Raw genomic sequence first — 13707 nt, forward strand, 5'->3', positions numbered from 1 at the left:
GGCTGTAGAATTAAAGCATGAGGGGAAAATTGGTAGTTGTGGTTAATGTTCATGTGCCAACGGAAAAAACGGAAAAAAAATATAGTATTTAAAAATACAAAGAAATTGTTATGATGGGTGATTTTAATACCATTTTCAGTAAATTTGAAGTGGGTGAGGGGGTGGTTTTCAAAACTGATGAAGGAAGAAGAGAATTGAAGTTATTACGTAATCATTTGTTTGTTTTATATGTATATCTCTCTTTCTCTCTCTCTCAGACCAGAGTGCAGTAGAAAAGCTCACACATCTGGCCTATTAAGGAGCTGTGTGAGGATGTGAGCAGTGTGTCAGGTTTTATTTAACACTGTGATGAGAATTTTATAGTGCCTTCATCCTGTACAAACAACTAATGTTTTTTGGGAGTGTGGATGAGAGAGCTGGTCTCATATTGCTCCAGAAAATGATTATCAAGTTACTGAAAATAATTTGCATTGTTTATTGGCTGTTCCTCTGATGTAGTGACTGGCAAAGTAATGAAAATACTCCACCATATACAGTAATTGGGTGACAGTAGGTGGCGCAATAATGACCTTGTTTATTCATGACAATAGAATAAATGACTTCAACTTTAATAAAAAAAATAAAAAAAAACACAATGGTGAATGAGAGAGATCTCAAAGTGAGCTACCTAGTAGCTGAACTCGTAGTCTAATAAAAAAAAAGCCCCACACTATGGCAGAGACATTAATGCTACCTGCCTGCAAAGCCGCTGTCAACAAGATGCTCGGCCCTGACGCAGTTAAAGAAATAGCTGAAGTTCCTCTCAGATTACACAATTACCAGACGTATTGATGAAACTAAAAACAGAGAGACACTGAGAGCTGCTGAGCAAAAGCTTTGTAAAAAAAATAAAATAAAAACAGTTCATATTCAAAATATAAAAATAATTATTTTATGTTGTATATATGTAATGTAATGTTATTTAAACTTTACAGGAAAAAGGTTTAAGATATTTTCTGTTATTTTTTGCGTTGTTTACATCAAAAATTAATCAATACATAAAAATACACAAATAAATACAAATAAAATTAAGCGCACCCAAATATAAGCCGCACCCACTGAATTTGACAAAGATTTTTATTTTGAACATAAATACGCCGCACCTGTCAATAAGCCGCAGGTGCCTACATTGAAACTAATGAACTTTACACAGGCTTTAATGAAAGACAGTGTCTGTTACACGGCTTGTATCTAAACAGTAGCCTACCAAGAAAGTCATCGTTCACTGTTTTCCTCCTTCCCTTCAATTTCTCTCGGAAGTTTTTCTTTTGGCATCATCGTGCGTTTAAAAATCACCATCGGTGAAGCTTTTCTTCCGATGCGGTGCAGCTCACAGGTAAAGTGCGTTTTTTCATTCCGGGTTGTCCGAGTGAGAGGCAGGTCAAACATCAGAGGAACCTCATCCATATTTATGATGTGGTGCGGCCCGATTCAGTAGGAGTGCGATTTATGGGGCTCAGTTTTTTGGCTTGAAGCTTGTGAAACCGGGAATAACCTAGGAAAAATCCATAAATTAGCCGCTTCATTGTTTAAGCCGTGGGGTTCAATGAATGGAAAAAAAAAGTAGCGGCTTACAGTCCGGAAAATACGGTAAATAAATTCTGGCATGGATGCAAAAAATAAAAAATAAAAAATAACACCAACTTTACAGGACCTTGTTGAGCGCAGTAACCGGGTTATGACGTCACTCAATAGGCCCCTCTGTACAAGTCCAATGATTGGCTAGAACTTTAAACAAACCCTGCATTGATTGGTCAGTTTACAGACATAATGGGCGTGGTCAACAAACAGCACGGCAATCCATCAACTCACTCTGGACTTTTGTTGTGTATCTTAGAAACTGTAGCAAACAAAACAAGTTTTAGTGACACGTCAAATAATGTCACAGTTGAAGTAAGTTTAAACCAATGTTATTTGCTTTACAGGAAAAAGGTTTAAGATATTTTCTGTTATTTTTGCGTTGTTTACATCAAAAATTAATCAATACATAAAATACACAAATAAATACAAATAAAATTAAGCGCACCCAAATATAAGCCGCACCCACTGAATTTGACAAAGATTTTTATTTTGAACATAAATACGCCGCACCTGTCAATAAGCCGCAGGTGCCTACATTGAAACTAATGAACTTTACACAGGCTTTAATGAAAGACAGTGTCTGTTACACGGCTTGTATCTAAACAGTAGCCTACCAAGAAAGTCATCGTTCACTGTTTTCCTCCTTCCTTCAATTTCTCTCGGAAGTTTTTCTTTTGGCATCATCGTGCGTTTAAAAATCACCATCGGTGAAGCTTTTCTTCCGATGCGGTGCAGCTCACAGGTAAAGTGCGTTTTTTCATTCCCGGTTGTCCGAGTGAGAGGCAGGTCAAACATCAGAGGAACCTCATCCATATTTATGATGTGGTGCGGCCCGATTCAGTAGGAGTGCGATTTATGGGGCTCAGTTTTTTGGCTTGAAGCTTGTGAAACCGGGAAAAACCTAGGAAAAATCCATAAATTAGCCGCTTCATTGTTTAATGAATGGAAAAAAAAAGTAGCGGCTTACAGTCCGGAAAATACGGTAAATAAATTCTGGCATGGATGCAAAAAAATAAAAAAATAACACCAACTTTACAGGACCTTGTTGAGCGCAGTAACCGGGTTATGACGTCACTCAATAGGCCCCTCTGTACAAGTCCAATGATTGGCTAGAACTTTAAACAAACCCTGCATTGATTGGTCAGTTTACAGGCGTGGTCAACAAACAGCACGGCAATCCATCAACTCACTCTGGACTTTTGTTGTGTATCTTAGAAACTGTAGCAAACAAAACAAGTTTTAGTGACACGTCAAATAATGTCACAGTTGAAGTAAGTTTAAACCAATGTTATTTGCTTGGAAGGATAATGGGAATATCTTTTGGGTTTAAACAAAAATATTGTCAAAGCTATTTGTTGGTCAAAATTAACACCATAAAGGATGCTTTCCACAGTGAGACTAAACCATTATTTACTCATGTATGGGTAGAATTTGGAAAACATCTGGATGGTCAGTCTGTGCAAGAGGAAGGTTCATGGCATTTTGACATTAAGGGAAGATTCAGACAAGCTATCGACTGAGCTATCCAGGCTCTGCTCACATGTCTGCTGTTGTGACACCTGGCCTCAATAAAACACTCGTCTCTGTGAGTCACGTGACAGGCTGTCTGTCTGTCTCGGCCTCTGATTGGGTGATTCACACAGTCACGAGGGTTTACAGGCGTCAGTTTGCCATATCACCTCCCGCGGTTCAACGGAGTGGTATGGTCCTATACGGACTAGAGCTCAGCTCACATTCTGAATGCTGTAATATCTTCTCGAGAAGAGAGCGATTGGGGTTGTGTCCCCACATCTGTGTATTCAGGGTTCTTTCCGTCTTATTCAGGATCTCTGTGTTGAACAAACATTCAAGGAAATACAATTTCAGACTGTTATCACACGGCTCTCTCATTCATTCGATACAGCAGAATGATCGACCAATCTGAGCGATGTTTTTTTTTTTCACATTAGCATCTATCCTCCACTCATGAAATTCCTTCGTTCGCCTACCAAGGCGTGTGTTGCAAATTCACGGTCATTCCGTTCGGTCTCGCTTTGAGTCCGAGGACATCCTGTCTGTGTGCGGAGGCAAAACTTACGCTGCTAAAAACAGCGGGTTTTCGGGACTCTGACATACATACACGATTGGCTTATTATAGCCGATTCAAGTAAGAAAGTGATTCAAAACACTGCCTGTGTGCTCTCCCATATCGCTGCGCTCGGTTTCGGAGTCAGTGCGGACAAGGACAATTTCACTCCCGTTCAGGAGGTCATATTCTTGCGTCTGGAGCTGAACTCTGTTACGATGCGCATGCACCTGTCACAGAAGCGCATCTATTCATTCATGAACTGTCTCGCGTGGTTCAGGGAAGAAGCGCATACAGTTTCACACATGTCTCAGATCAAAGGGTCTTATGGTTTCGGCTGTCCGTGTTTTGCCTCCATGCCTTCTGAGAATGAGGGCTTTCATGAAGTAGATTTGTCTCTTCATCTCGGCCCGTTGCGCAATCTTTGCCGCTGTCACGCATGGCCGCACTGAGCCACTGGAGCGATGCGGAATTTTACGTGCATAAGAGACCCCTCTCGGTGTGATCATGCTGTGGAAAGTGGTAACGACAGATGCCTTCTTAACGGGGTGAGGAGCCACGCAGGATGGCAGATCAGTGAACAGTGTATGGCCGAACTCACTCCATTCGGCCCATATGAATTATTTTGAGCTCCTTACTGTGTTTGAAGCTCTGAAGCATTTTTTGCCTCGCCTGCAGGGGCATCATGTGCTGGTGCGTTACGTCAATACGACAGCTGTAGCACATATCGACCGTCAGGGCGGCATGCGCTCCCCAAAGCTTCACGTTCTAGCTCACATGTTGCTGGTATGGAGCACATGGCATTTCCTGTCGTTACGGGCGACTCACATCCTGGGCGTTTTAAACAGGGGCGCAGACCTTCTGTCGATGGAAACCCACTGTACGGAGAGTGGCGGCTCCACCCTCAGATAGGGAGGCTGCTATGTGAGAGGTTCGGCCAGGCACTTTTTGTGCGGAACCTTGGACCTTGAACCTTGGACCTCGTGGCCCGAGCGGACGGGAAATCTATCATCCTCGCCCAGACAGGGTGGCTTTCTGGGCCTGGCCCCTGTGAGGGCGAATTTGAACTTTTTGGGGGCGCCCCTCGCGTGTTATCACCACAATTCAGAATGACAGGGCCTCTTTCACGTGTTCTCTTTATGATTGCGCGTGGCGTGTGTTTGAGCGCGGTGCAAGACACACCGGCTCGTTTCATATCGGTGCTCAGTCGCTGACATTCTGGGTTTTTTGGCGGGACCTTGTCGAACGCGGCAGAACCTTTTCGACGATCTAGGTCTATTTAGCGGCTATCCCTGCGTGTCACGCCACTACGGTGGGACAGCACCTCTTTTTCCGTAGATTTATGAAGGGCGCGTGCAGCTCCATCCCGGTCACCGAAGGTGTAGTCCCAGATTGGGTTCTTGGGATATCTCCCTCAAGCTTAAGTCCTTAAGGACAGCTAGACTTCTGGTTTTTGGCTTCCGCCAAACGTGTCAGTCATTTGCATGCGCTCTAGGTTCATTCCTCGTGCTCCGAATTCTCGTTCAAAGGAGATAGTGTTTTGCTTAGGCCTAACCCGGCCTTCGTGCCTAAATGCTTTCCAGCCTTCACTCGTGAGATGATTGTGCTCCCCGCCTTTCATCCTTTTTCCTCTGCGGAGGACCAGGGGTTAAATGCGTTGTGCCCTGTACGTTCCCTACAGGTTTACTTGGACAGGACAAACCCTTTTCAAAGGAGCGACCAGCTCTTCATCTCTTGGGCCCTGCGAAAACACGGGGAACCCTTTCTCTAAGCAATGCCTTTCTCGTTGGCTGGTAGTGGCCTTCCCCTTAGTGTATGAATCGAGAGGCGTGCAGCCTCCTGGCGGTCTTGGTGTGGGCTCTTTGTCGCCACGTGCTACTAGGCCTGCACTCTTTTTAACTCCGTCTGCCCGGCCTAGTTATGTATGTTTCAAGCGTATAGTTCCCCTTTTTCTCTGAAACATCGAGTGGAAAGATCCACCAAGCTCCTGTCTGTCAAGCCAGACTTGGTGCAATTGGATGCTTCTGCAGAGGTCAGGTACGGATGTCCTTCCCATAGGTGGATCTCTCCACTCGATGTTTCAGAGAACCAGGGTTACAAAAGTAACCTTTTGTTTCTCTGGGGCACTGAATGGTGAATTGCAGGCTTTGCTCTGACCCTTTTTAAAGCTTGATAGTATTTGTTAGCAATGAAAAAAACTGTGCTTTTATACAAACTACGAGCCAGCCATTAAGATGAACAGTTACTGTGCAAGGTAGGGCTCTGTGACGCAATTGATAGCGTGTTGGACTTCTAGACTCAGCGGTACAGCTATTCAAAGGTTGTGGGTTCGAATCCCACCAGAGTCGTCGTGCTTTTCCACTTGTCTCTCTAGTAACATTAATTGTACACCAGGTAGATTGAAGAGCCAAGAATGCTTCTCGTTCTATGAACCGCACATGAACCTGGAACTCAACTGAGGTCTTCTGACTTTCATTTTCCATGTAGTCTATATAAAATGTTTTTCCCGGAGAGTGTTGTGTCAACTCTGTGCCACAACACAAATGCTTATGCTGCCAAGTCAATAGCCAAGGGACGCAAATGCAAATGGAGAGATGTAACCGTGAGTGAGATGTATTGCCACATTGGGCTCTTATTTTACATGGCAATGGTAAAGTTGCCCTCCATCATAGACTACTGGTGAATTAGAAATAGAGCAGAATTTTCACAGTTCCCTTTCCAGCAACAATTATGTCAAGGGACAGATACAGGACAAGTTCGTGGAATGTACACATAAGTCACCCAGATGCAGACAAAGAAAATGACAGAAAGAGGGACACATCTGAACATGAACGTCTGTTAAGAGTGAAACCGCTTATGGACGCAATCCGTAAGACATGCAAAGCAATTTATCATCCTAGTAGACATTTAGCCGTGGATGAGAGGATGGTAGCATGCAAAGCTAACACTGGGAGGACACAGTACATAAAAGCCAAGCCAACTAAGTGGGGGTTCACGTTGTTTGTTCTTGCCGATTCCTCAAATGGATACACTATTATTATTTAATGTATAGTATTGTAGCCCTACAGGCTAGGATTTGCGGAACCCTGTATATTGTTATTGTTTTTGTTGCACTCTTTATTTTTTATACATACTGTACTGTATTGTTTTATTGTTACACAATTCCCTTTTTAAAGCTGTCCTTGCTAATGTGTATTTTAAATAAACCATTAAGGAAGCGCATTTCTTCTTGTAGTACTGTACTTCTCACTCAGATCCTGGCTCAGTGATCCACAGCTCATTATGTAATTGGCAGCTCATTATGCGACCCATTGTCTACGAAGCTGTCAGTCACAGCATGTCGACGCCTCTTCGCATATGGCCTTTCAAAGTAGAAAGTGTCTTTTAAATTTTAAATCAAAGTATTGTTTAAGGTAAATGAGCAGGCAGGACGATTTTCACATGATTAAAAAAAAACCTACATTAGAAGCTCTGTTCTCAAAAAGTCTTGGGAAAACATGTTTACTATAGGTTTTGTGGCCTTATATCAGTGAGTTGTTTTTTTTTATTTTTCAAAAACCACGCAAAAACCTTATTTTGTCAAAAATACAAACACACACATATAAGTTGTTTACAAATTATGGTAGCCCAGTTTGTGCTGAAGACAGTGTAATAAGTCCTTTGTCAATAATATATTTTAAAAGCAACTAAAAAGAACCAAATGTAAGACCATGTCAAAATCTCTCAAGCGGCCAAAAACACCCTCAGACTCCAGAGGGTTAATTAAACGGATGAAAAATGAGAACTTTCGGGAGGCAGAAAAGAGTTTAAGCAGGACGAAGATGAGCTGGCAAAGTTAAAAAAAAAAAAACAATATGCAGACCTTCAGTTGATGTTTCAGAATTCCACAAAATCTTTGGAGAGATTTGAGAGGCAACCAGAACTGACAAGGACTAAATCAAATGAAGACGTCTATGAGCTAGATGTAGATGGGGTCCAGAGGCCAGAACCTACATTGCCACAGAAATCATATCCTTCTAGAAAAAGAAAGCAAAAGCAGACATTTACTTACCACACACTAGGTCAACCTACACTGGAATAGTATAAATCACAAGCATTACATGCATACACATTTTCAGGAAGGGATACATGTAGAGGGAAAAAAAATAACATTCATTTGACTTATTTTTATGTTATATGATGAATACCATTTTTTTAAGTTACAGATGCAATTGATGTGTTAGAAAATAAATTGTTGAATTTTCTGTTGACCCCGTTTAAACAGATATGATGATGGCATACCGGTAAAAGTATGGCAATAGGCAGTTTTGTGCAGGAGAAAGACTTGGAAGAAGTGCCATAAGAGACTAAATTGCATTGAAAAGTGCCCAATACCGGTGATTAATATAGTAGGGTTGTTTGAGTTGATTGTACAAATGACCAGCAGAAGGATTTTGTATGTGTTTAAAGAATAGACAATGAAGCTGATTTCATGGTGCACAATGATGTGAGCTACAGACGCATTACAAGAACACAGGAGATACTTATAAATGTGATTTTGGGTAAGCCAATATTGTATCCTTGCGTAACTGTAACTGACTCCTGTGGCTCAACCTACACGTCTCAGACATTGGGATTAAACAGGAGATGTTTTATTTTTCCTTATTTTGCTGATAATGGTTAACTCAATGTACTGTTCATGTTGATGAAATTTGTTTCTTCTGGGTTTTGTAATGGTTCTGTTTTTTTTTCTTTTTATGTTGTCTTGATTGAACATGTTAATGTCTGTGTCTTTAAAAAATGCGGTTTTTCACCTGATCCATGTTGAGTGAGAGTTTTGTTTTGCTGATTGAAAATAGTTTGAAATAAAATGAACCATATACCTTCATCCTAACACACTTGTGGACCTCGTGTGTAACACTTTGTTGGATGCGGTATTCAAAAAAATCTCCTCTTGTTCCACATGGTTCTACTCGTTTGACCAAAACTTTGCTGTACCCTAATCGGATGTTCCAACAAATATTCCTGACACAGAATCATTCCATACTTTGTGCTCACACATTCAAAGCCCACACTAATCTTCGGATTAGCAAAGATTAGGAACATGGGCACAACTGTTTTGTCTTATCGGCACAACCATTAGTAGACTGCTTGTGTTGATTCAACTGGCAGGCAATGGTAGATTCTGAGGTGTTGGTTACATGGGTATATCTTAAATCCAAAGTAAACAGTCCAATGGTACAGTAATTGTTCTAAATATCATTTAAAAATCTCTTACATGAAACCAATACAACATTTCTTGGGTCCAAGAGCAAACGATCTAGCTCAGGGGTTGGCAACCTGCGGCTCCGGAGCCTCATGCAGCTCTTTCATCCCTCTTCTGCGGCTCCCTGTGGCTTTGGAAAATAAATAATGAGAATTTAATTAAAATGTATTTTATTTTAGTTCGTTAGTTTTTAAAATGTAATTCTAAATTTGAAGATTTTGGTGATCTTGTAAAATCTAAATAAAGCGTGTTAAAGTTTTTTGTCACTCTTCATATGCGTCACAACCGCTAATGTGTGACACCCACTGGCACACGACTTCTTAAACTTTGGTTGACGGCACACAGAAGAGGACGGCATTTTTGGTTTGCTGTCGGTGGAAGAAGGACTCAAATAGACATTGAGTATTTTACTTGAAAGTAACCTTCAATCCAATGTCTTTTTTTAAGGAGTTCAAATTTTTTTGTTGCATGCAGAAATGTAATTTCATTCTCTCTGCAGTTCATTGATTTCATAAATGCAACACATTATGGTTTGATTATACATAGCATAAAGGCAAAAAAAAGTTACATGTAGTGTCAATTTAAATGTCAAAAGGGTTTTGTGGCTCCCAGTGTTTTCTTTTCTGTGGGAAACAGGTCCAAATGGCTCTTTGTGTGGTGAAGGTTGCCGACCCCTGATCTAGCTCATACCACTTAGGACAGTGGTGCTAAATGTTGGTTTGTTGCAGCTCCCCTTTGTTATTGCTGTAAGCGTGGTACCATGGCCATACAAACTGCAGTGAAAATCAGCTAATTTGGTTACAACTGCACTGTGATTTCAACACATTATACATTATAGGCCTTTTTATCAATGAGCAAACTGTTTGTAGTGGTACAACTCCCTAGCAATCTCAGATTCTGAGGTTTGTAATAACATGGATATATCTTACAGTCAGATTGGACAGTACATTGGTACAGCAGTTGGTCTAAATCAAGTAAAAAATCTTCTTACACTTATTTTTTTTATTTTATTTTGTTTTTTTCATGGTTTTCTTGGTTTATAATGGACGGATCTATGGTGATGGGCATGGCTATAGCGGAGGAAATGCACCCCGACAATGGACTGGTTAAAAGACGACCAGATGCCAATGAAATCAATAAAAAAGAAACAAAAGGAACTGAGGAAAGAGTTTACCTAAAGGAAGCGACAGTGACAGTGGAGGCAGGACAACTGATAGATGTGAAAGTATCAGACATAAATAAACAATGTTGTTATATAACAATGGGGATGATAGGATGGGCAGAGGGGAAGCATTTTTAATAAGGGAAAACAGTGGCGCAACATGTAAAACAATATACAGCGATAAAGAAGGGAAACGTATGGTTGTAGAAATGGAGTATGAGGGGAAAGTGGTAGTTGTGGTTAATGTTCATGCGCCAACAGAAGAAAACAAAAAGAAAGAGTATTTTGGTGCCTTGAGAGCTTTTTGAAAAAAATACAAAGAAATTGTTATGATGGGGGATTTTAATACCGTTTTCAGTAAATTTGAAATGTTTGAGGGAATGGTTTTTAACACTGATAAAAAAGAAAAGAACTGAAGCTATTAATCGAAGAACAAAACATGATTGATATATGGAGATAAAGAAATGACAAAAATAAAGGAATATTCGAGGAGGCAATTGGAAGGGAGTTTTATGTGCAAAACTAGGATTGAACATGAACGGTTGTAAAAACAAATAAAATATATTAAAAGAAATAAAGATATGCTATGAGAGTTTGTTTAGAGCGGAGGGGGTGAAAGAAAAGAGAAACAGAATCTATTAAAACAAATAAAAACAACAGTATGGGAAGTGGACAAAAAGAATGTGATGAAGAGATAAGAGAAGAAGAGATAAAAAGAGCAATAAGGGAATTAAAGAAAAAAAAAATTCCTGGAATAGATGGTTTGGGGAGTGAATTTTATATAGTTTTTCAAGATGTTGGAACATAGTTTCTTATTTGACGTTTTAAAGAGGTTTGGGTTTGGATAATTTAGGATTTTATACAAAGGTGCAGTAAAAAAGGGTAAATAAAAATTAAATGCAATGGGTTTTTAACACAGTGTTTTAAAATAATCAGATCAACAAGACAAGGATGCCCGCTGTCAGCACTTTTATATTCTCTAATTGCGGAACCTTTAGGACTAACTATAAAACAAGAGCTAGGAATAAAAGGATTAGGCATCGAGGGAGAAAAGAATAAAATATTTCAGTATGCGGATGACACAACGCTATTGGTCAAAGATCTGGAGGGGGTAAAAAAGCAATGCAAATCATTCAAATGTTCTGTAGGGGTTCAGGAGCCAAAATAAACGAGGGTAAAACGGTGTACATGAGATTCGGAAGGGCGGCGGTTTTAACGGAGCATTTTACTTTTATGGAAGCAAAAGAAATAAAGATTTTAGAAGTTTTAATGGGATGGGATGAAAAGAAAGCAGAAGAGACAATGTGGGAGGAAATATTAGGAGGGATTGAAAGGAGGTTGACATTTTGGAAAATGAGAACATTAACACTAAAAGGGAAAGTTTTAGTTCTTAACGTTTTAATGACTTCTAAACTATGGTACATTTTATACACATCATCTATGCCGTTGTGGGCAGAAAAAAGGCTGAAAGAATGTTTTTTAGATTTTTTTAAGGGAAGCCCGCAAGGATTGCACACAACACCTTAATAGGAGCAATAGAGAAGGGAGGACTGGGGTTAATGGATGTGGAACCAAGAAAAAACAGTCTGAGGGTGAAAATGATAAAAAAGTACATGGATGAATAAAGTCCATGAAAGGCAACAATGAGTTTTGTCTTAGATAAGTGTAGCAACTTCAATCTTGGAAAGAACATACTGTGGATGAAAACAAAGAATTGGATGATGGAGGGGTTGCCAGAACTGTTGAGGGCCTAGGACACATTTTTAACTCATGTATATTTTAATCCACAAGGAAGAGAGAACATTTTAAATCAGCTTTTATTCTTAAACAATGGCATTTTAAATCAGGGGAAAGAATATACTCTTTAAAAAATGATGGGATGTGGGCATTATGAAAGTAAGAGCTGTTTTATATTAGATTAGATTCAACTTTATTGTCATTACACATGTATAAGTACAAGGCAACTCAATGCAGTTTGGGTCTAACCAGAGTGCAATATCAACAAGTGCAAGATATACAGTGTTTAGATTATTCTGATTAACATTAAATTAAATAGGACTGAACGCACAGCCAGCACCTCTGATCTAAAAATAGGATTGTTGAATATTAGATCTCTCACGCCAAAAGCGCTTACTATAAACGAAATTATTACCGACCAAGAGTTTAATATAATGTGTTTGACAGAAACATGGATTAAATCGAATGAATATGTAGCATTAAATGAGGCGAGTCCTCCTGGGTATAGTTACATACACCAACCCCGTCTAAATGGCAGAGGAGGCGGAGTAGCAGCTATTTATAATAATAATCTAAACGTCACACAAAAGACTAAACACAAATGTAAAACATTTGAAGTTCTCTACACCAACATAAAATATTCAGTGTCCGAAAGCAGGTCAAGTCAGTTAATTCCACTAATTATTATTTATAGACCCCAGGGCCCTACTCTGATTTTCTGATAGAATTTGCAGATTTCATTACAAATCTAGCTACTTCTTTAGACAAAGCATTAATTGTTGGAGACTTTAATATTCATTTTGATAATCAGGAAGACTCCTTAAGAGCAGCAGTTGTGTCCATTCTAGATTCAGTCGGAATTAATCAGAATGTTATAGGACCCACTCATAGTGGTGGACACACTCTCGACTTGTTGTTAACATTTGGATTAAAAATAAAAAACTTAGTCATAATTCCACAGTCTGAAGCTATTTCAGACCATTATCTAATCTCGTTTAAAATTTGCCTCAGTCATTGCATTTCGACATCACCATGTTACCGTGTTAAGCGTACTTTCACGTCAGCTACAGCAGCGCATTTTATTAATAATCTTCCCGATATTACGATATTAGATAGATCTCCGTCAGACCCGCAGAGCTCGACTGGGCCACTGAACATCTAGAAACAACGTTACGTTACACTCTAGATGATGTAGCTCCCTTAAGACCAAAATGATCAGGGAGAAAAATTAGCACAGTGGTATAATGATCATACGCGCACCTTAAAACAGAACACTCGAAAACTAGAACGTAAATGGCGTCAAACAAAATTAACAGTATTTCAAATAGCATGGAAGGAGAGCCTCCTAAATTATAGAAAATCTCTTAGTGCTGCCAGATCATCATATTTCTCCACCCTCATAGAAAATAACAAGCATAATCCTAGATTTTTATTCAGCACGGTAGCAAAATTAACAGGAATAAAAGCACTGCGCTAACATGCACACCATCAATAGGTAGTAATGATTTCATGAACTTTTTTAATAATAAAATTGAAAACATCAGGCAAGAAATCCAGGCGGTTAATATAAATCCAAATTATTTTACAAGTAACCCTGTAGACAGCAGTGTCATTATAGCAGACAATCAATTACAAAGCTTCACTACTATTCATGAGAGTGACTTAATTTCATTAATCTCCTCATCAAAATCATCAACCTGTATTCTCGATCCCTTGCCTACTAGTTTCTTTAAACAGATAGCTCCAGAGGTAATCAAACCTGTTTTAAAAATAATTAACTCTTCCATTAGCACTGGTTATGTACCAAATCCTTCAAACTGGCAGTTATCCACCCCCTTATTAAGAAACCTGACCTTGACCCATGTCAGTTGTCCAACT

At 39.5% G+C, this 13707-nt stretch overlaps 2 protein-coding genes and 1 non-coding gene across 3 annotated transcripts in view; 1 reads left to right on the forward strand and 2 right to left on the reverse strand.

Moving 5' to 3' along the window:
* Positions 1–13707, reverse strand: part of LOC124390066 (polyadenylate-binding protein 1-like 2) — a gene marked incomplete at its 3' end in the record, with an annotated part of 369871 nt that overhangs the window by 314534 nt on the left and 41630 nt on the right. The window lies entirely within an intron of this gene.
* Positions 1–13707, reverse strand: part of LOC124389743 — a 379509-nt gene that overhangs the window by 167731 nt on the left and 198071 nt on the right. The gene's annotated exons all lie outside the window — the stretch shown is intronic.
* trnar-ucu lies at positions 5944–6033 on the forward strand. The gene is given in 2 exon segments: positions 5944–5980; positions 5998–6033. It is a non-coding gene; the product is annotated as a tRNA-Arg (tRNA).

Source organism: Silurus meridionalis, chromosome 8 (genome assembly GCF_014805685.1).
Source record: "Silurus meridionalis isolate SWU-2019-XX chromosome 8, ASM1480568v1, whole genome shotgun sequence".
NCBI lineage: Eukaryota > Metazoa > Chordata > Actinopteri > Siluriformes > Siluridae > Silurus > Silurus meridionalis.